Consider the following 24,758-nt stretch of genomic DNA (forward strand, 5'->3'; position numbering starts at 1 on the left):
TACTGTCCTGCGAAGCCCTACAATTTTCCATTAAGCTGACTCCCTCCTACAATTCTAAAGGAATTCTTCTGTACCGACCACCCGGGTCAAGGATTGGATTCATCTCTGATTTTAGGACCATCCTAGAATCATCAGCTCTTGATAGCTCCTTCACGGTCCTCGTGATTTTAACTTTCACTTTGACAAAACCGAGGATAAAGACACAGCCACCTTTTTAGCGGATATGATAACTTTTGGTCTCCCATTGCTAATCAAAGCACCCACACACGATGGGGGCCATATATTGGATGGTATTTTCACTAATCTGATGGATCTACATGTTCTACAAATCTTTCCCCTTACATGGTCAGACCACCATGCTATCCTGGCTACACTGACCATTAATGACTCCGGGGCCTTTTGGGCCTCTATACCGTCTTCTACTTCTTGCCAGTCTTTTCAGGCGTGGAATGACATTGATCATTCCAGCCTCGAAATACTTTTGATTAAATCTATTCCCTCCCTATCAGCTGACCCCAATATTGCCATTATGCAATTTAATAAATGGGTGGGTTCTGCGGCCACTTCTCTGGTCCCGGTCAAACAACACTCTCGTAATAGGTCCGCCCTGTCAGCCCCCTGGTTCTCCGAGGCCTTAAGATTACAGAAGCAGCAGTGTAGAAACAAGGAGAGGCACTGGCGGAAAGATTACTTGTACCAACTTTTCTCGCTCCCACCCCAATGACGCTCACAGGTGGTTTACACCCCATCTGAAAACCCTTAAACTTAAGGTTCGTCAAATGGAGCGAAAGTGGCGAACAGCCTACTTAGAACATGACAGAGCTAGTTACTGCAAGGCTCGTAGGGACTACCAAAAACTTATTTTGAAACATAAAACTAATTACTTTTCTGAAAAAATTCTTAAGGCTCAAAATAAGTCGAGAGAGTTGTTTAATATTGTGGAAAACCTTAGCACCAGTGACAGAACCTCTCTCCCGATGGTCCCCACCCAAGAACTTTGCAACTCACTTAACTCTTTTTTCTTTGATAAAATTTGCACTATCAAACAAAGCATTCCTATTACTCAGCCCCCTCTTCTTTTTGCAGACACTTCTTACAACTCAGTCACTCTGGATTCCTACCCCCTTATTGAAAATGTTAATCTACTTAAACTCCTTACTAAAGTTAAATCTGGTTCCTCTGATGACATCTGTCCCCCCCATATTCTGAAAGTAGTGGGTACCAGCCTTCCTGAGTGCTTACTCTCCATATTGAATGGATCACTTAAACAGGGCAAAGTCCCAAATAATCTTAAAAAAGCCCTTCTCATCCCCCTCATAAAAAAGGCAGGAGCCAACCCGCTAGACCCTCTCAACTATAGACCTATATCGTTGCTGCCATACTGTGCCAAATTGTTGGAGTCACATGTCTGTGACAGCATCTCCACCTTTTTGGAAAAATCTGATTATCTGGCACCCAATCAGGCTGGTTTCCGCCCGTGCCATTCTACAGAGGCAGTCATTCTCTCGGTGCAGAACACTCTGAGGCGGAACGCGGATGCAGGAATCCATCAGGCTCTGGTGCTATTGGACCTCTCTGCTGCGTTCGACACGGTCGACCACACCATCTTGGTCGACCGTGTCGAGCAGGCAGGTCTTAGGGGCCCCGCACTGGACTGGATCCGCTCATTTATCACTGGTCGAACACAATCGGTCAGACTGGGCCCCTTCTCGGCTCCCAATATACCCACTACCTGCGGGGTACCACAAGGTTCCTCGTTATCCCCCCTGCTTTTTAATGTATACCTACGCCCCCTTCTGTACTCCCTTCGGAACGCAAAGGCAACCATTTTCAACTATGCTGATGATTTGCAGCTCATCTTTCCTCTTAACACCAAGGACTCCGTGGTTGAATTTCAAAGAACTATGTCCCACATTCTGAGTTGGATGAGCTGCAATCATTTGAAACTAAATCCAGGCAAGACCGAGCTGGTCCTGCCTGGACAGAGCATACTTAGTTGGAATCCTAGCTTTTGGCCCCTCAGCATGGGCGCTCCTCCATCTAAGTCGCCTTCGGTTAAGAGCCTAGGTATCTTTATCAGTGAGGACCTCTCGTTAAAAAGACAGGTTGGAGCAGTTGTATCCTCCAGTTTTTTTCAGCTGAAGAAAATAAAAAAAATTGCCCGCTTCTTTTCTTCAGCCGCCCTTACACAGATAGTCATCTCCTTGGTTCTGTCCAGACTGGACTTCTCTAATAGTCTTTACCTCGGCCTCCAAATTGGAGAGCTCAAACGTCTCCAGCTGGTTCAGAACCAAGCAGCTAGGCTCCTTCTGAATATACCCAGGAGGCAATCTATCAGACTCGGCCTGAAGCAGCTACATTGGCTGCCGGTCGAGCAACGTGTGGCTTTTAAAGCCGAGTGCATTCTGTTTAGGTCTCTGAATGACACTGGCCCGTTATTCATTAGAGACTTATTTAAAAGATACAGTCCTTCCCGCCATCTCCGGTCTGCCTACAAATCACTTTTGACTGTACCTCCGTATAAAAAGAAGCGTCTCGGAGGCAGCTGCTTTGACCATCTTGCAGCTGTCCTCTGGAACTCTTTCCCCCTTCATCTAAAGCTGAATGATAGCATCCTCAGCTTTAGACACTCTCTGAAAACCTGGCTTTTTTCTCAAGCACACTACTGAGCTACTCCAGCTCCACTTATTGACTGTCGCGCCTGGTTCTTTCCTATAGCGCCATGAAGCCCCCGGGCGTACGAGCGCTCAATAAATGCTGACTAACATTAACATTAACATTACTCGGTAGAGGCCAAAATAAAATATAAAGAAACGGTGGCTAAATATAAAATTATGATTAGTGACGCCAAGAAAAACTTTTACAGTGATAGAATTGAACAAGCCAAAAACTCTAACAAGGCACTATACGAAACCACCAAACAGTTAGCCGGTCTCTCCAAAAATTTGACTCCCCCTCCTTCCCAATCTCTCTGCGATGCCTTGGCCAACTTTTTCTTTAGCAAGGTCAATGACATTTACTCGGTTTTTGCCAACAATATCAACACTCCCTCCAAGCTATCCACTACATCCCGTACTGGTCCAACCCTTTCTCAGTTTGCAGATATTTCCAGCTCCCAGACTGCTGAAATTATATCCACCATTAGATCGGGTTCCGCTTTGGACCCATGTCCGGTTAAAGTTTTACTACCTGTCATTGAAGCTGTTCTTCCTGCCATTACTCTGATTTGTAACTCCATGTTCAGTACTGGCATTTATCCAGCCACTTTAAAAAAAACTCTCATTAAACCATTGCTAAAGAAGCCACACCTTGATATGGAAGATCTAAAGAACTACCGTCCTATTGCCAGCCTTCCAGTTCTGGCGAAAATAGCCGAAAAAGCACTGAACCAACAACTCACGGCTTTCATAGAGGAACATCGTCTTTTGGACGAATCCCAGTTTGGCTTCTGCCAATGCCATGGGACGGAGACGGCTTTGATAAAAGCCGCGGATGATATCAGAATCATCCGTGATGCCGGGGGGACAGCAGTTTTAATACTGCTTGATTTATCGGCAGCTTTCGACACGGTCGAACATGCTATTCTGATCGACCGTGTCGAGAACATGGGTGTTCTTCATAATGCGAAGAAACTTCTCGCCTCTTTTTTGGCTGATAGGACTCAGGTGGTCACACTGGGATCTTTCCATTCGCCTACCCTGTCTCTGCCATGTGGAGTACCTCAAGGCTCATCCCTAAGTCCGACACTTTTTAACATTTATGTGTCGGACCTAGCCAACATCATTCGTGCCCATGGGATGAGCCTTACGTCCTATGCAGATGACACCCAGTTAGTCCTTGCCATCAAGAATGATGGCCACAAAAGAGCAGATGATCTTAACTTAGGCATGCGGGCAATTGGGACCTGGATGGCTTCCAATTGCCTAAAATTGAATTCCGAAAAGACGGAAGTAGTAATCCTTGGCATCTGATCCCGGAATGGTCTCCGCGTTGGTGGCCTTCGTCATTTGGCCCCCCTCCTGAGCCTGTTAGCAAGGTCAGGAATTTGGGAGTCATTTTCAATGACCGCCTCACTTTTCTTTCACATGCCAACCAGATCACCTCCTCGGCCTTTTTTAAACTGAGACTTATCAAGAAAATCCTTCACTTCCTTCCCGATACAGCTGGCAAAACCTTGGTTTCCTCTTTGGTATTATCCACCCTTGATTACTGCAACGCCCTGTTCTTAAATGCACAAGAAGGCGTTTTGAACAAAATGCAAATTGTTCAAAACTCTGCCGCTAGGCTACTGGGAAGACTTCCCAAATATCAATCTGCCTTGAATACCATCAGAGACTTACATTGGCTACCTATCAGAAATAGGATAAAATGTAAATCTCTCTATATAGTCTTCAAGGCCTTGCACAATCTGGGACCAGTTTTCCTTGCCCAAAATCTCACCTCCTACTGTCCTTCCAGAACCCTACGCTCCTCCAGTTTAAACAACCTTGTGATTCCTCGTACCAAATCTGTCTTATGGGGTGACAGAAGATTCCTGGTGTCAGCCCCCAAGCTTTGGAACACTCTGCCTCACTCGATTAAAACAAGCCCTTCGCTATGGTCCTTCCGCAGACAACTTAAGACCTGGCTTTTTAATCAGTAAAAATTGATCTTCCATCTTGGGTTAAATATTGCAGATACTTCAGCGCCGAGACGCCCACGGGCCATTGTTTGCGCTTTATAAATGTTATTAATAAATAAATAAATAGATCAAAGGACAGGCTTGACATAGAAACGTCTGCAGCTAGCACAACCAAAACAGCAGGCCCCAATCCTCAACATATCATAAACCAAATGGTAGCACTCAAGAAGAACTAATCAGCAGCCCCTTTCTACCAAACGTCCTCATGGAATTTCTGAGGGTAGCTCTTTCCCAATATGTTTCACTTCAGTGTCTGGATTTCCATCCTACAGGCACATAATGCAGGCAGTACACCTCCACTGCCCGAGTAAGTTATCTTTATTCCCTATCTTGTGCCATGCTGAACCAGGGGCATCCAAAATGGAACCCATCAGCTTTAGTTCTCAGGGTCATGTACACAAAGAGCCCTACTACTGCACACTACACATCTACTACACACACACACACACTCTACACAACACAACAACTTACACTCACCATGCACACAATTTCAGTGCAATGATCTGGGCATAAACATAACAGTGGCACTTTACATAAAAGGGGTCTGCAGCCCCCATTTGCAATGATACAGATAAAAAGGTCTGGTCAAACTATCAATCTCAAAACATGGTATGCGGCATTCACCGATTTGTGTGTTATACCCAGTACATGAAGGGCACCCTTGATGCACATCACCAGGTCACAGGACAGGTTCAGGACCTTGCACAGTCAGGACGAGGCCTAGGCCTCCATGCAAACGCTAAAGCTGAAATAAAAGTCAGGGTACCTGAAATACAACTAGTCAAGCATTCAGGGCAGGGATCATGCCTGTATAGCATGCTGTGGCTATTCCCAACAAAACATTATCCATCTGTCTATCCAAGCACCCACCCAGATACAAAATCCACCTAGATTCATCCAACTATTCATCCATTCACTGTCTACACTCTCTCCATACACATACTCTCCATCAATCCATCCACCCAGCCACATAAGCATCCATCTAGTCGTCTATCTGCCCACTTATCTACCCCAAATAATATTAACAGAAATATCAAACTTGTTTAACAACAGGTGCAAAATAAATGAAAACAGTGTAATATTTGGTTAAAAGATCTTAAGGACTCTTAAAAGAATATTTTAATAATTCTCTCCAATCTCAGACTTCACCAAGCTTCCATAATAAACATCTATTACACATCCCATTACTGAACGATAAGCATATTTTTCGATTCTCATGGTTTTTACAATCACCTTTTAGGTCTCCCATCGGCAACGCAGGCGCGCAGTCTCTTTGAGACATTCTGTATCTACAATATAGGCTTCAAGCACCGCCCATCTTCTTCATTGATTCCTTTTACTGCCCTTTGTAAATGTCTGCTTTTGTTTCGTGAATACGCTTAATAGTCTTGCTTTTGGACTTGTGTATCCTCCCATGAGGACTGCCCCTGTTATATGTGCTCTTGCTCTTCGGGTAATTTAGGATACTTTGAGAGCACTCTTTCTTTTGTTGTGTTTCCTGCTCGCGTGGCACCCGTTGCTGCTCCCAGCTGGACCTGTCCTCTGTGAGGTTTTCAATGGACTTCAATCTCTCCCTTTGACATGTGAGTAATGTGATGGTTGCTACCACTTATGTCCTGTGAGAGCCTTATGAATAATTCATGACTTCAGTGCAGGGGATCAAAGGAGACTCTGCTCAGTGAGCCAGGAGCAGAAAATCCAGGCTACGCACTGCAAGAACTCTGAGGCTTCTCACTGGGGAATGGCTGCCAATCAGGGGCGGCTCCTCCAATAGAGCGGCAGAGCATCGCCCAGCTAAAATACCCCCAGAATAGCCCCAGAGACAAAAAAAAATTGCAATGAACCCCATTTTATTTTTCATCAACCCGTCTTGAACAGAGTTCCAGGGCCGAACGGGGCCTAATAAGTGGCAGCAGCAGGGAGTAGTGGTGGGCTGCCTGTGCACTAACTTAAAGTCCACATGTCTCTTTGGCCAGCCCTCTTGCAACGGCTATCGAGGCATGCACACTTTAAACCTCTCTAACGATGTCATACAGAAAGTAACTTTTTTTAATGTATTTATTTTATACACAACTTTGTTATCACTCATTTGCCCACCCCTCCACTCGCCAAGGTGCCAGCTGCTAATGCTGCCGATGGCACTGCTGCACTGTCTAGTGTAAGCTGTGGACTCTGCTTGGCTGCTTGTGAGTCTCGCTAGTTCATATCTGCCAGTCAGACACAAACTTTTTGAGATAGTCTGTGACAGCTGTTGCCACAGTTCCTTCACTACAATTCCTATAATTACCTACAATTACAGACAAAAAACATCTGTAAGGGAGAACACTAGCATTTGCAATGCAATAGGTCTCATATTATTGAAAGGTTGAGCTATTGGCATTGCAAATAAAACTGCAATGCCATTAGATCAAACTTTCAGTAATGCTAGACCTTTTGCATTGTAAATGCTTGTTTACTATTAATACATTCAGGCATGAGCGAGCCGGGGCAGATCTATTAAGTGCCCCTGAGAGGGCGCTCGACGGCAAAATGACAACATCTCCTCCATGAATAAAGTGGATTCATCAGCCCTCACAGCGACCCACTGCAGAAGTCATCTCTGCTAATGGAAACAAGAGGAGGTTATCATCGATGATCCTGAACTGAAAGTGGATAGGGTATTTCAGGTGGCTTCATATTTTTTCTGAACAGATCAGCTGAATTAAAGGAACACCACCCTTAAAAGGCAGGTCAATGCATGGGTTATGCTGAGATAGTCTAATGTTCATGGTCTTTGCAGTTGGGGTTGAAGTGTAAATCGCACAGAGACAGTCATGTTCAATGTATGGACTGCACATAGACGGTTTGGGACAAGGAATGTTTAAACTGACTGTAAGCAAAAAATAATTTGATCGGAAGAAGTAAAATTAAAGAATACCAATAGGCATCTGCCCCTGGAGTACAATAAGTGTTACATGAAATCTAATTAGCTTTAAACCTGGACACATTAAGTATACTCTAGGCCAACTTGTATTGTATTGTATTGTGGCATACTTATATAGCGCAACCTGTCACCACCAAGGGCATCCTGGCGCTTTGACCCGTACTCAATGAAAACAGTAGCTCAGCCTATCCTGGGAAAAAGATGAGTTTTTAGAGCCTTTCTAAAAGATAAAAGATCTCCAAGGCTTCTCAAGGATATAGGCAGAGAGTTCCAGAGTTTGGCTGCCGCACCTCTGAAAGAGCGGCCCCCCATCCTCACTCTCTGGAATCGTGGGACTACCAGTAGCCTGGAAGACGAGGAGCGTAAAGCTCTAGATGGACAATACCAGGCAAACATTCGCCGCAAAGGAATGGGGCCCAGGTCATGAATAGCCCTAAACACAATACACGCTGCTTTGTAGCGCACCCGTAGATGAACTGGCAGCCAATGAAGTTCTTGCAGTGCTGCCGTAGAAGAACTGTAAAAGGGGCGAGAAAGGGCGAGTTTAGCAGCGATATTTTGCACCCTTTGCAACTTGCCCAAGAGTGTTACCGGGGCCTCCAGAAGTAGTGCGTTGCAATAGTCAAGTCGACTTAGGATGGTACAACGCACTACTTCTGGTCTGGCTTGCGCAGGGAGGAGAGGAAGGACCTTGCGCAGCATACGAATCAGCATCATACATGTTGAAGAGATCTTATTCACATGTAGATCCAACTGCAGGTTAGGCCCAAAAGTGACGCCTAAATTGCGCGCTGATTGTGCCGCAGACACCGTCTCTGAGAAGGACGGAGGCCAGAAGTCTACTGGGAGGTCGCGAGGAACTCGATCAGTGGAACAGTGTAAAACCTCCGTCTTTGTTCCGTTGAACTGTAACGAGTTCAACCGGAGCCATTCCGCTGTCGCCTGCATGCACCGATGAAAGGTCTCCAGTGTGACTGCATCCTGTCCCTCCAGAGAGAAGACCAGCTGGGTATCATCTGCATAATTAAATGCAGAGATACCGAAGGTTTTAATGAGCTGGACTAGGGGGCGGATGTAGACATTAAAGAGTATGGGGCTGATGGCCGAGCCCTGAGGTACTCCTTGTCCCACTCTCCGCTCCTCTGAACTGAAGGGGGGTAACGAAACCCGTTGCTGACGGCAGTCCAAATAGGAGATTAACCAATCCCTGGCCTTGTCCCTGACCCCGCATTCCTCCAGTCTAGAAATCAGGGTGGGATGGCTGACCGTGTCGAACGCGGCCGACATGTCGAGCAGCACCAAGAATGCTGCCCGACCACTGTCGACTCGCGCCCGCAGATTGTCTAGCACGGTCACCAACGCGGATTCCGTCCCATGCGCTGGGCGGAAGCCGAATTGCGTCTCATCCAACCAGCTGTTCCCTTCTAGGAAACTGGACAGAGCACGGGTAACCAGCTTTTCCATAATTTTAACCGGAAAAGGGAGCAGGGAAATTGGCCGATAGTTAGAGAGGCAGGCAGGGTCGAGCGTAGGTTTTTTTAAAAGCGGGGATACCACTGCCTTCTTCCAGCAGCTTGGAACAGTAGCTGTCTCGAATGACTGACAGCAGATGGCATGCAGGGGCTGGAAGAGGTCCTCTTGAAACACCCTCCATAGTCTTGGAGGGAGAGGATCCAAAGGCGAGCCAGAAGAAATCGTCAGGGCTAAGTCGCCGAACTCCTTCAAGGATGGAAGGGGAAAACTACTCAGCTGGGGTCGACTGGCCTCGCTCGCCGGAGCTCCCAAACTGAGGGCCGGCTCCAAGGAAGGAGAAAAGTGACTTCTCTGCTGGGGTCGACTGGCTACGGTCTCCGGAGCTCCCAAGCAGAGAGCCTGATCCAAAGTGGGGACAAAGGGGCCACTCAGCTGGGGTCGACTGGCCTCGCTCGCCGGAGCTCCCAAACTGAGGGCCGGCTCCAAGGAAGGAGAAAAGTGACTTCTCTGCTGGGGTCGACTGGCTACGGTCTCCGGAGCTCCCAAGCAGAGAGCCTGATCCAAAGTGGGGACAGAGGGGCCGCTCAGCTGGGGTCGACTGGCCTCGCTCGCCGGAGCTCCCAGACTGAGAGCTGGCTCCACAGGAAGAAGGAGAAGGCTGCCCTGCTGAGGTCGACTGGCTACAATTGCCGGAGCTCCCAAGCAGGGAGCCGAATCAGGGGCTGCGAGGGAAGGGCAGTTCAGCTGGGGTCGACTGGCCGCAGTCGCCGGAGCTCCCAAGCTGAGGGCCTGATCCAAAAAAAAGAAAGGAGGGCTACTCAGCTGGGGTCGACTGGCTTCCGCCGCCGGAGCTCCCGAGCTGGGGGGCTGCTCATCTAGTCGGGGTCGACTGGAGGGCGTGACCGGAGCTTCCTGACAGAGATTAGTAGCCCTCTGCAGGGGTCGACTGGCCATTTCCTCCGGAGCTCCCTCCTCAGTGGTGGAGTTCCGTGGGTCCTGCAGACCTGCTAGGATTTTACGGATTTTTTCCTCAAAGGCATCCGCAAGAGAGTCACAGAGAGCTTGCGACGAGGGAACGGCACTAGCCACACACGTAGGGTGAGCCAGGTCCTTAACGATTTTAAAAAGGGCCTGAGCCTTGTTTGGGGCCTGATTCAGAGTGAGTTCAAGAAAGGTCGCTTTCGCTATCTTAATTTGAGCTTTATATTTATGCATAGCAGACCTAAATGCAATTTTCTCGGAGTCTAGGTACTGCTTCCTCCAGACCCTTTCCGCGCGTTTACAGTCGAGTTTGAGCTGGCGGAGTTCGCTCGTGTACCAAGGACTAGCTCGGTTCACTCTCCCTCGCGACTTCCGAAGGGGCGCTAACTTATCCAGCGAGCTAGCTATGGACTGACAGAAAAGGGTATAACTATCTTCGACTGTATTGCCAAGTTTGAAGTCCTCATCTAAGATGTTCGGCAATGGGACAGTGTTTAGGATGCGGGACCAAGGTCTCTCTAGCTTAGCTAGAGGTAGTCCAGCCTTACGCGAAGAAGGGTCCTCCGACCAAAGGGAAAACCTGATCAGAAAGTGGTCCGTCCAATATTGGCACTTGATGTCCACGAATGATGCCCATTGAGGATCCGCAAACACCAGGTCCAAAGTGTGGCCTTTCCGATGCGTGGAGGCATTCACCAGCTGTACTAAGTTGATATCTGTACAGGCTTGGCTAAGAGAGAAAAATGCATTGTCCAGCGAGCTGCCTGCCCACAGATTGAAATCTCCAAGAACTAATAACCTGGAGTGGGAGCTGGCAAGTTCATAGATCAGGTCAATAAGAAGAGGAATGGATGGTGCTGGTCCCGGGGGACGGTAACAAAGAACACCCGAGCAGCAGATCGACTCCTGCTGTTTGACTGAGAAACCCATCAGTTCAAATCCCGGTACCTCTCGAATCTTTAACTGGGAGAGGGTGAGCGAGTCTCTATGAATGAATCCGATTCCCCCTCCTCGGTTAAGTGGGCGCGGTGAGTGACTAATTTTATATCCTGAAGGGCAGGCTAAGCCCAGCTCGACCTCACAGTCCTCCCGAGTCCACGTTTCTGTGAGAAAGAGGACATCGAGCTGTTCAGACTCAATGAGGAAGGCTATTTCCGTGTGGTGCTTACAGAGAGATTTGACATTAAGCAAACCACAGGTGATTGGCTTGGAGGTAGAAGGTCTGACCGGGTCCTGCCCAGGTCTGAGTTCGATAAGCTCACTCCGAGTGTAAGCTATACGGTTTGGACCGGAGGGGCCAGAGGCAGCGGCCATAAGCGCGTCCGTAGCGCGAACGGGCGCAAACGGGCTTACCTCTGGCGCACCTCCGGCGCCCCTACGGCGCCCCCGCTGCGCACCGTCGCTGCGCACCTGTCTAGCGGCCATCTTAAATGGCCAGCAGGGTGTCACGTGGGTCCTGGCAGGGCGAGTGTCTCTCCCTCACCAAGATGGCGCTGAGAGTGGAAGGACTTCTCCCCACTCCAAGATGGCGCTCACAACCGGCGCGATGATGCTGCAGAGCCCCTGAGTCCCTTCTAGCCCACAAATGTGGGTGTGTGGCGAATTATGGTGCGGGTAAGACTCCCTTATTTCCCCCTAAGCGGTAGAAGAATACTAGTTAAAAGCGCGAAGCGCTCGGCGCAATTTGCATAAAACAAGGCAAGTGAAGCTTAAAATTCTACAAGCAAGGAGCGATATGCGCGCAGCGCTAGAGCAGCGTTAGCACTAAGCACAAAGTCAAGGTCTGCCTGAACGAGGTAGGAGGTCCTACTGATAATACCTCCTCCTCCAATGCGTGGGTCCTGGCAGGGCGAGTGTCTCTCCCTCACCAAGATGGCGCTGAGAGTGGAAGGACTTCTCCCCACTCCAAGATGGCGCTCACAACCGGCGCGATGATGCTGCAGAGCCCCCGAGTCCCTTCTAGCCCACAAATGTGGGTGTGTGGCGAATTATGGTGCGGGTAAGACTCCCTTATTTCCCCCTAAGCGGTAGAAGAATACTAGTTAAAAGCGCGAAGCGCTCGGCGCAATTTGCATAAAACAAGGCAAGTGAAGCTTAAAATTCTACAAGCAAGGAGCGATATGCGCGCAGCGCTAGAGCAGCGTTAGCACTAAGCACAAAGTCAAGGTCACTGAACACTAACCTTGATATCCCCCTCAGTCACTGTCAAGCCTAAATTATTAGTCCATTTGGTCGCTAACTGCTGGAGATGTTGCTCATTAAGGGCCCGATGTAGGTAAATCTGTTTTACCACTTCTTAAATACAGATTCATACCGAATCAGTATTTAAGAAGTGGTAAAAAAGAGGAGGGCAGATGTAGGTAATTGTATTTTTACAATTACCGAATCGGAAGGAATCGGTATTTACCGATTCGGTAAATACCGATTCGGTAATGCCCATTGATTCCTATGGGCATTGAAGCCCATAGGAATCAATGGGCATTACCGAATCGGTATTTACCGAATCGGTAAATACCGAATTTTGCAAGGGTGCAGGGGGTGTCACTTTGACACCCTCTGGCACCCCAATTACAGGCATGTAATTGGGGTGCATGATTTACAGGCATGCACAGGCATGCACACCTGTGCATGCACAGGTGTGCATGCACAGATGTGCATGCACACCTGGATTCGGTATTTCACCACCCAATTGGACTGGGTGGTAAAATACCGAATCTAAAAGGCCTGTCGCACTGGATACAGTGCTACCTACATCAGGAATTTTCCGAATCGGAAACATTACCGATTCGGTATTTTACAGAATCTGTAAATTTACCGATTTGGTAAATTTACCGATTATGTAAAATGTAGCCCCTACATCTCAATGTCCCATTTACCGGTCGGTAACGGCCGAATTCGGCCGTTACCGACCGGTAATGGCCACCTACATCGGGCCCCAGATCTGCTGCAAATAAGAGTCTGGTGCAGGGAAGTGATAGAGTGAAATTTAGGCAGGCGAATAAACCAGTCCAAAAATAGCTTATGACAAATAAAGATGTAATTAGTTGACAAATGGGCAACAAAATCTCTAAGCTGCAAATAGCTTAAAAGAAAAAAAAAATGCCAGTATGTGCCACAAAAACACTGAAGTGACCCAAATGAAAAGAATATCCCGTTTGAAAACAATTGACCGAGTCGTTTGAAACCGATCTGATGTCAGAATTGAGCATAGCCCTCATGTAGATGCAGCATTATATTAGGACTTAGGCCAAGGGAAGCGTACTGATTAAAAGACAAAGGGCCAGATGTAGGTAATCCCCGATTACCGATTCTTAAATACCGAATCATACCGATTCGGTGTTTAAGAACTGGCAATCTGGATGTAGGTATTTTTACCGATTCAATTACCGAATCGGTAAGATTCGGTAATTACCGAATCGGTATTCACCGATTCTGTAATTGCCATTGATTCCTATGGGCCTCTAGGCCCATAGGAATCAATGTCAATTACCGAAACGGTAAATACCGATTCAGTAAAATTACCAAATTTACAAGGGGGACAGGGTGTCACTTTGACACCCTGTTGCACCCCTGATTCTGGCTTGTGTGCAATGTGACACACATACATGCCCTTAGGCAATGTATGTGTGCCACATGGCACCGGTGTACATGCACAGATGCGCATGTACACAGAAATTCATTATTTACCACCAAGTATTATTTGGTGGTAAATAACGAATTCCTAAGGGCCTGTTGCACTGTTTTCAGTGCCACCTACATCTGGATTTACAGAATCGGTAAATTTACCGATTCGGTATTTTACCAAATCGGTAAATATACCGAATCTGTAACTTTACCGATTCTGTAAATTTAGGCCCCCTACATCACAAACTCCAAATACCGGTCGGTAACGGCCGGAATCGGCTGTTACCGACCGGTATTTGGCGACCTACATCTGGCCCTCTATGTTACAATACATTTTAATTAAAGACCAAATCCTAAGATAAACAGCCAGCGTCTTAAACCCGGAACGTTTGAAGTACACTGTATTGATCAGGCCCAAGAATGGGTGACGAAGTGCGATTGAAAATCCAATACTCAGGAAACAGCAGTCAGTCAGACCACACATAACAGACAACAGTCGGCACCGAATGAAGAAAGAAAGTGCAACCACAGCGAAGGAAGGGGCATACCGCCTGTCTAGCGAGGTAACTGAAAATACTGGATGTCACAACAATGCTTTTTATAGCCCCATATAAATCTCTGCCACTTAGCCTCAACCTTATTAAACAAGCGTGCGGTGGGAGCGTGTGAGGCAGAGAAGAGACGCCATGCGCGTGCACATCGCCTGTCTGTGCGCGCACATGGTTTGTCTCCCTTCGCACACCAAACAGACAACAATAGTCTCGCCAAGGCGAACAGCGCATCACCAAGGCGAAGCAGTGCATGCGCTGCGATCGCAAGGCAAGACCTAATAATGGACAATAAATTTGACTCTGAAATATCGGATGATCTGTGAAAATAGAGGATGGGTGCTCAACCTACCTACCCATGTATCCCTCCATCCTGTGTTAGTTGGGTGCATTTATCCCTCCATCCTGTGTTAGTTGGGTGCACTGCAAGTCTTGTAGGAAAAGCTCAGACATCCCCCTCCCATCTCTCTGATTGAGACACACCTACACCCATCTCCATCCACAGGACACCCCAAAGAGTGCTTTCTGCAGGAGAGTGTAGTAGGGACACTTTTCACCTTACCTGGAGTTTAGGCGACCTGCTCTTGGTGTCCCCTCCACCCAAAGGCAGAACAGCCTCCTCTCAAATATATAGAGAGGAACTGGATGTGCTGACACAGCTCTCGCTGAGTCACATCAGCCTTGAGTGACATCAAAAGAGTGAAAATCAGCGTTTAGTTTTCCCCTGTTGTGAAATAATAGTAAAAAACTGAATTTCAGTTTTGGTACTCACAATAATAGCTTCCAAGCTATACACAACGAAGCCATGAAACGTAACTTATAGCCTTTCCTTTACATAATTGAGGTAGGCTAAACATTACTTATGACTATTCTTTTGCATAGTTACAAAATAAGTTTGTTCTTCATGAAGATATCTAAAGAGAATTTTACAGGCCAGGCAATGCCAATAGGAATGGCTTCTGAATGAAAGTGCTTTGTATGTCATTGATGAGTTTAGGCACTCAATAAGTCATCATACAAGCGCTCTTTCACTCATCTTTGCATCCATTCCTTTATCCACTGATTCATTCTTGAGTTCACCCTCTGTTACAATCACAATAAAACACAGACAAACTCAGCAACATATGCAAGTAAGTATTTTATTTGCACAATTAATTAAAATTGTTGCAATACGTGCAAAACACAATTAACACTCAGTCCATATTATGCTTTTTTTTTTTTAAAGCAGTTGATGAGAGCAAGGTAGTTCATAACTGGTAGGGCAAAAGTTCTTAATGAACACCTTCTGTTAGCAGGAAATTAATCTCAGTCATGAAGTTTACAAAAGAGGCTGCCAACTGAGCTGAGTCGCCCCTCATACACTCTTTTAGAGCTTCTTGGCATGTCCGGACGTTAAGGGCCCGCCAAATTGGATGCAGCAAAAAGGTTTGTAAAGGAAGTAGGGCTCTGCAGATGCACAGGACATGGATTAAGTTCTCTTTCCCGCTCTTACAGAAACGGCACTGTGTGGACATATCTTCCTTGAATCTTCGGCCATACTTATACACCCTCAGCGGGATTAGGCCAAAACGTAATCTCATTAGATGGTGTTTCACTTGTGGTTTCATGGATGACGACAAGAAGTATGGTGGAGTTTTAGGGCCAAATAGTTTTGAGGCCCAAGTGCCATGGGAGAGATTCTTCATGGTTAGGGCATCGTGTTTAAGTGACAAGATCTTTGCTTGTTTGGTCAAGATTTTTGTGATTGGCCCGATAGGCAGCGAGCTTGTCCATAAGTCTTGAACCTCTAGTGCAAGAAAAATTAAAAGAATACAGATACAAATAACAAAACATGATGACGCCTAAAAATGGCGGGCATATGCTTGCAGTAATTTAATCAAACATAGCAGCCGGTTTTCATCCTGCAGCATTATAGTAGGCAGTTTATCACTGCTTTGAAGTTCCTGCATGGCTGCCACATTTAGAAATAATGTGTTTGCCATCTCGAAATATTAAAACAATGATACACTATGGACAAAAGCATTCCGTTGTGGCCGCCAGGTTTAGAGGAAGTTGCCTCGTAGGATGCGGTGCACTGCAGATTAATTGAGCGGCAAGCAAAAGGCCGATAAGCACCGCCTTGCGGTTGTACTACTCCCTTAAGAAAGATTTACATTAAAAGAGGACTATTAAAAAATTAGAGCGGGACTATAAAAGGAGAACATTTAAAACTATAGGACTGGCCAAACAGTACTGGTGGCAATGAAGCACAATCATTTTCAAGTGGATATGCCCATGTGAAAAGAAAATGCCATCTTCACAGAGCAAGAGAGACAATGACTGAGACAGAATTTGAATTTAAATCAGGCTAACAAGTAGCAGAAGAGGGATGACCCACAGGTTCTCTATTTATGCATGAATCTATATATTTATCAGGAGGCAGGAGGCTTGCACAATAAAGAAGTATTTTACTTTCAAAGTCCGAGAGTGTATTTATGTTTTTTACTCTGACCAGTAAAAAAACCATTGTCGGCCGGCAAGGCTCACGGGTGGGAGGCAGGTGCGGGGGCAGGCGGGGTCGGTGGGGGGTCGAGTGGAGGGAATGGGGGTCAGGCAGGGAAGGGGGAGTTTAAATAATAATACATTTTAAAAATCTACAATTCCCAGGTCCCACGTCTTCACTGCTCGGTCTGTTCCAGCTTTCCTGCCTCCGCTGGAACAGGAAGCAGGCAGTCTCCCTCCCCTCCCCTCCCCTAAGCCAATCACAATGCTGCAATGGCAGCATTGTGATTGGTCAGACACCGACCAGACAGGCGCCTATGGGAAGGCCATTTTTGAGAAAAGCCAGAGTGCGCATGACTGATTCAAACAGTCGGCACCCTCAGCAGTGGGCAAGCCCCTCCCCTCCCTAGAGCAGGCCCATCCCCCTGCCTGACCCCAACCAAACCCTTCTGCTTTGTCGCAGTGTGAGAAGCAGAAACATAAAATATTATTTATAATACCATTTTATGTTTCTGCTTCTCGCACTGCGAGAAAGCAGTGGGGCGACGCTCCTCCGTGCACATGGGGGAGCTGCCCTTGAATTAAACATAACATGAAATTATGCAAATTATACAAATTACGCCAGAATAATTAAAATTTCACCTAGGCATACCCAATACCCACGCTGTCTGAGAGGTTACATGTAACAAAATAAATGTGTATAGCCTGAAACAGAATGTAATATATAACAACCTCTACTGATTTTAGCAATTGCGTTTCCCAACAAATGAGCTAAGCCGACTGCCTTTATCCTGACTGTTCATAATAAGCAGGTGTGTGTGTGTGCGTGCGTGCGTGCGCGGGTTTGCGTGTGTGTATGTCTTTAATGATTATGTTCTTTACATGTTCCTGGCAGACAGCTAAGCCTATCAGGCTTTCCAAAGAGAGTCTAACAAGAATTATTGAAGTCCAATTCTCCTACCTATGGGTTTGTCGAAGGGGCCAACCACCAAAATCTTTCCCTTCAAGAAGCACTACAATTAGGCATGCAATATAATACTTGACAGCAGCCTTTAACATGGTGCAAAAACTGTTGAAAATTAGTACGGTTTGGTGAACATTATCTGCGCCATCTTGCCTCTACCCCTGATGCCACACTTTTGTCGTGCGCACCCGCCATTTTAAGATGCCCTGATCAGAACAAACCCTTTTGCATGCCGCTGGCCCCTGACATAGCCCTTCGCCCTCACCAAGCCTGCACGCTGACCAACCCCCTGCTTGCACCTGCCTTGAATCATAAACCCCTCTTCAGCGCTGCTCTGCCTCAGGCCCTCATCCTGTTCCCAGCGCAACACCTCCCTTCTTCCCTTTCATGATCCCCGGCCCTTTGATGCAAACCCCTTTTCCCCGTGTGCCCGTTTGTCTTCCTCGTTCCCAGGCCGACACCCAGCTCTGCCGATACTATTCCTTGCCCCTCCCCGTACAATAGAAAGCTTCCCCCATCAAAGGATCCCCGGGTTGATCAAAGCCCCCACCCCATGAGATCCGATCGAACCCCGCATTCCATGAATCAGCGGAATATCCAGCTGCGCGATACTCATCACCTGTAGGGTGGGGACCTCTACTGTAAATGCGTGTGGGAACGGGCCCGGAGGGGGGATTCCGGGAATGTCTTTCCGTACATCAAAGCTTTGTCATGAGTATGTAAACTGTAATAAAAACCGCAAAACCCTGTATATAAGGGGCCAGGCCTCAGACATAAGGTAGAGCACCTCAGAACGATACCTGCTGTCCGTTTTGCTGTGTTCTCCTCCGGAGAGAATAAAACCTTGTTTCCTGCTTTCCAGTCTCCAGCGCCTGCCTCTTCATTGATTAAATAATTCGAGGGTCACAGAGGCAATACCGCCGGGCAAATATCGATTGTCCCCGACCCGACTCAGGTTTAACAATTGGCGCCCAACGTGGGGCCCATCAGCGATTCGTGGATCCAGTGGGAGAGGTCCCGACGACAGAGTGAACGACTGCAACGATCGGGAGAGCTCTTGCCCAATAGACCCTCGTCTGGCAGCCGATCATCCGAACTTCACTAGTTCCGAACAGACCTCTCTCGAGTGATCTACGGTCCTGACTGGGGACCATTAGGAGTGCCGTGAGAAATACGAGAAAAAGAGGACGAACGGGCGCTGGATTCGGAAGACAAGAAACTGTCCATACGGTCCGGGTAAGGTCGTGTAAACACGACGGATTGCGAAAATAATTGATTGCTTGATTGTTTAAAAAAAAAATATATACTAGTATTACTCTTTGTTAACTTATTTGGAGATTCACTGTCTGCACGCGGAGAAACAGTAGGCTCTTTCCCTTCTGCAAACAGTGAAGGATAGGTAACGCAACCGTCGCGCCTATTTTTCTCCCCCACTGACTCTATTATTTCTTAACGGTTTTTGGGAGACTCCCTCTCCCTCACTGATTAACTGGGTTCTTTGACCCCGAACTACTGTTCGCAGATTGTCTTCTGGAGATTCTCTGTCTGCAAACCGGAAACAACAGATTCCTCTTTGCGGATAGTGAAAGGGTAGAGGACGCAGACTTTTGCGCCCTACTTACTCTCCCCATTGATCCTACTCTATCCTATTTATTTATTGATTGTTTGATTGTCCCTCGTTATTGGTTACTTTTTATTTTTTGTTCATGAGGTATTCACTGCCTGCAAACCACGTAGAATAGGAATATTCTGTCTAGTCTTTGCGCCCAGTGATAAGATAGGCAGTGCTGACTTTTGTCCCTCGTTACGAGCCGTCATGTCTGTCTTCTCCCCACTGATTGATAATTGGTTCAGCCCGGACCGTGTATTAGAGGTGGACCATATAGCTCCACTAGAAGGCACCCCTAATAAGGACATGTTCATGAACTATGGATTAGTTACCATAGCCTATAATAAATTGTGGCACAGGTATACCAAAGAAAGTCAAGACAAACAGTGGCCACTGGCAGGATCCTTTGACCTTGATAAAATAGAAACGTTGGAAATAGCCCTTCGCAATAATAAGACAACGCCTATTATGCTCGACAGTCTCGGTATGTGGCGCAGAGAGGCTATGCAACGACAGAGAAAAGACGAGGACAAACCAGGTAGAGAAATATACCGACAGGACAACCCCGGGGCACCACGACCCAAAAGTTATCCCCCGACACTACGCAAAAGACGGCCAGACTTAGGGCAAGACCAATGCGCTTTTTGTAGATATGTCGGACACTGGAAAGCCCAATGCCCGACTCTACTGAGCGTGAGTAAGGGCAAAGGGCCGACAGGAATGACAGGCCGGCAGAATGAGAAAAAGCGCGAGACAAAGAAAAATCCGACTCGCACGGACAGACCAGATAGAACCACCACGTTTGATTATGCCCGATGGCACAGGTTCCGCCAGAACGATTTCAGCGACATGTTCGAGTTTTCCTAGGTCGGACAATATAAAAACGGGAACCCAGCCTAGCTCTAAATTAACAGACGGAAAAAGATAATTTTGGCCAAATAATCACTGTTTTATGTTTGTCTTTGGATCTTGTGTGTCATACTTTTCTACTACCCCCCCCCGTCTGAGTTTATGTGTTCGTAAATCTGCGTCATCCCCCTGCACGTGCTTCCATGTTACATAAACTATGTTAATAGAAATTTTAGCATGAAACAACCTGGAAAGAAAGAAATGGGAAACGAAATAAGTAAGCCACTGATAAAAACGAACTTTTATTTTAACATAACAAGCAAAGAAAAGCACAATAACGCTAGAAAAACAAGAACGGTAAACTGTAGAACATGAAAGTCAATAGAACATTCGACCCCCCCCACCCTCTGGAACTTTCCAAAGTAGGGTAGGGTTACGGCTACGCCCAACCGGCGGCAACCCATATAAGGCGGGCCCTGCTGCCAACTCTTGGTCTGGAAATCTTAACGTATTGGGGAGCCGGAGGAGAGGCAGGGGCCAGCGGCCTGGGCAGTTACAGGTAGTCCCGCCACATGTCTCCTCGGCCAGCCGCAACGGGCCTGGATAGTCTTAGGTAGTCCCGCCACATGTCCAGAGAAGAACGAGACACCTCTTTCTTTTCCCTTCCGTAACAGCCGCAGCAGCTCTGGACGGCGGGATGTCCTGCACGTACCTCCGCAACAATTTGTCCAAGTTGGGCTGGGAGGGAGAGGCGACGCGGACGAGCCTCTCCCACCTCCATGGATAGGAGGTCTCCCAGCCCCCGGCCCAACGCCGAACACCCCCAGCCAGGCGATGGTGCCCCCAATACTTGCGCAGCACCGAACGTGCAATGGTGCCCATATTTTCGGAGCACCGAATATGCAATGACTGCACCGATACTTGTGAGGCACCGAGTGTGCGCCACAGATGGCCATACTCCCACAGCACTGAGCACAAGACTTGGGGAACACCGGATGTGGAGAGACCTTCGTGCGGACCGATGAAAAAGAGCAGCATGGAGTGCACCGGGAGAAGGAGACGGCGCGAACGAGTCTCCCTCGCCCCCCAGGTGGGGGCATCGCAACCGCACCCCAGCCGAATGTCCCACTTCCGCAACACAGAGTTCCACTCTCTATTTTTGTCCTCAAAAGGTCTCTTCCACTCTTGCAAACTTGATGAGAGGGGACTGCTGCAGGACCTCAAAAATGGCGTCTGAGTCTGCTGGAAGGCGGGTCTCGGTCGCTAGAGTAACTTTAAACAGCAATGTAACTCGGTCGCTCGCCCACCGGAGCGTGAGCCCCCACCCCCGACAACATCTCCGCAGCCTTGAAGATTCTACAAAGATCCCCGGAGGAGCCCTCGGCCACTGCAGGCCTCCGGTAAGGGACAACTGCCTTGTTCGCCAACGAAATAAACATGACATTGTCACTCCTTCTGTTAGCATGAATTCTAGAACTGCCGAAAAGGACTCTGGTCCAACTGCCGGTTGTAGGAAACATTTTTCCCTGATGCTACTTCCGGACTAACCCGGCCCCGCCCAAAATGGCGCCGGTATCAATAGGAACTTACGAGCACCTCGTGGTGTCCCTTTTTTTACTATACAAACTTAATGTTCTGAGACATATATGACCCTTTGTACACTTGACAAGAAGAACGGAGAGCTCACTCGAGGAACATGTAAAAGGGTCGCGTTAAAAATGATGATTATAAATGTACAATGTATTATATTTTTATAGCCGATGTATATCCTCGCTTAATGACGCACGCACACGGTATGCATATAAGAAATCTGATTGCAACTAGTATGACTATGCTTCTAAATTATGAAATAAACGCCCCGAGCCCCCGGCCAACTGATAGACGTTCTGGTTTGCTACAAATGAGTTGCTAAAACTTCCTAACGTTTTTATTGCTGCAAAACGGCACCCCCACTGTACGCACTTTAGCCATTGCCGTGTCCGGCCAAATACGACTGTACCCCCATAAATCCACGTGCCATGACTTTGCATAAATAAAGGTCTTCGAAATAATGAACGGGTGTTGCATGCTTATTTTGAAAATATGGGACGGGCGGGAACGTTCTTTTCTGTGCACCCTACTATGCTCTCTCTTTAAGGTTATTAAGAAGATGGCTGCCCAGCCCTGGAGGACGGATCGGATCTACGACACGACACTCTGCCTTCAAGGTACGCGACTGACTCATGAAACTCTCGCGTGGAGGAAGACCTCGGCTTCCAAGGATGGGTAAAACGAACGGTATAAATGAGGGAATGTAAAGGAAGGGTAGAATAACACGATGTAAATGTTATAAAGTACGATGTTCAAAGGTATTGGTGAGCAGAGCTGACCCGAGAACCGAAGAACCCTAGAACGTCACAGCGTTGAAGGAGATTTAAGGACCCCGATAGTGAGATACATCTGCTAACTAGATACCTCGCACTAGGCACCTCTGGTTTCCTCTTTACGTTTCCCCGCGCACGACCTATATGGACACACTGCCCCCCCCCCCCCCGACTCCAGAAACCATATCCTCGGGGACTCTGCCCCGAGGAGGAAAGACGAGTAAGAGGTAAGTAAAGGACTCCCGAATCCATGTATTTGAATATGCGCGAATGCTGTTCCCCTCCCTTCCCCCCCCCTTTTTTTCTCCCTCTGCAGGTTACATCAGAGATTACAGCCGAGGTGTGGCGAAGATCTGAAGCCTTGCCATGTCTAATACACGAAGCAGACTAGCGCTGCAAGGTGGCGCCTAAGCACGCCTACAAACTACGCACGCAGCGAACAAACCCGTAAAATTAGTATGACCCGATAAAAAGTGATCACCCTTAAACCAGACCGCACGAGTGAACCCATGTCACGTATGATGCGAAACTATGAGAGAATGTGTGTGTGTGACTGAGGCGTTGACCCAACTGGTCAAAGGATCGAGAATGCAAGAAAGTGCGACAAAATGGTACCTCCTTTCTTTTCCTTTTTCTCAAAGCATGTCCCCTCTACCCTGTCTAATGCTCAAACTGCATGATTTCAAGATTCTAACGCAGACCCGTGAATGTCCTTTACTGTGTAATGCACTAAATAGCCTTTCTTAAATACACTGCCACTCTCCCTGTCGCACGTGTACTATTTAGCCTGCCGTTGCACTCTCTCTCTCTCTCTCTCTCTCTCTCTCTCTCTCTCTCTCTCCTTCACACTCCCACTCTTCCGAGCGATTAGCCCCGAAATTGGCAGACCGCCACCCCTAGCACACCACCCAATTGGCTTCAAATACCGCCAGTATTTGCTCAAAACTTGTCTTTAATAAAATCACCCTAATGCTGTGTCACCACCTCTCCTTTCCGGAAATATTTTGATGAAACCGAGAATTGGTCATAAAGGAAAGGACAGGTAAGCTGACTGAGGTTCCCTAAATCTGACCCGAAATGAGGGAACTACATGTCAGCGGCTACTACTATGAGATAAAAGTGCCTCAGATAACGCGCCCCTCCCCGTCCCAAATTGTCGCGATACCCAATCCCATAAAGGTAACCGAAACCCCCCCATCTTCTCAGGACGCACCCAGTATTGCGTTCAGTTGCCCCCCCCCCCGATAACTATCCTTCATCCCCCGATTGTAAGGGGTGGGTCGACTCGCGACTCACACAGGCCAGCTGTCGCACCTAGAAATGATTTTTTATATATAGGCAAATTTCAGAGTTTGAAAATTCGAGAAATGCCACTGAATGCTCACCAACTGAACTGTGGCCTTCTGCCGACAGTACCCCTATAACCCAAAATGAGATGATGCCCCCCATCACAGTTTTCTATGTACCTAGTTGTCTTCCGATGAGACCCCTGCCTTCTCTAATTTAGTAATCCGGCCGCGAGAGGCTGCATAGGGACCAGAATGATGTTTTACAAAGTTAAAGATTAGACCGGAGCAAAGAAAACCATTACACTGAACCTTGTCGAAAGTGAAATGTTTAGTTAAAGGGCAGGATGCATTGGTGATATGAAAAATGTTTAGCCTATGTTCGTCCCTCAGCGAGAAGCCTATTAGTACCATGCGGATAGCTCACACCACTTTTTGTTAGCATTACCAGGCTTACATTACAGAGGTGGGTCCCCATCAGATGAACTGTCGTGACTATATTAAACAGTTGTGAGGGAAAGTCATAGTAAACCCAGCAGGTCCACCATCGATCATTTATATGTCAGTCGTGAGCCCTAATATAGCGAACGTTTCCATCTTCATTTGCCTGGAGCTGGGAGAGAAATAGACTTATGTGGTTACTTTCCTCTGCCAATTCTCTAAAAACTGTCTTTTCAAACTCCTTCAAGGGTACGGCTGTCGGAGGAAAGAAGGACCGGATGTGGGAGCACGTGGCCTGACTACGGACTATGGAACGTCTGCGACATGGGCCAAGGCGAGACCGCGACAGAACAAGAGCTACAGGACGAGGCACTATCTCCAACAAAATGAGAAGAAAGGGCTAACCTGATGCCCCCGCTCCATGTTCGAATGTGTGCCGAAAGGTCCCCGCTCTCTAGACTCGGTCATGAGCCCGCCTATCTGAAATCTCTCGTTCCCCTAGTTTGTTCCTGATTCGGCCTTGCTCCATCCCCCC

Source organism: Lissotriton helveticus, chromosome 5_1 (assembly GCF_964261635.1).
Source record: "Lissotriton helveticus chromosome 5_1, aLisHel1.1, whole genome shotgun sequence".
NCBI lineage: Eukaryota > Metazoa > Chordata > Amphibia > Caudata > Salamandridae > Lissotriton > Lissotriton helveticus.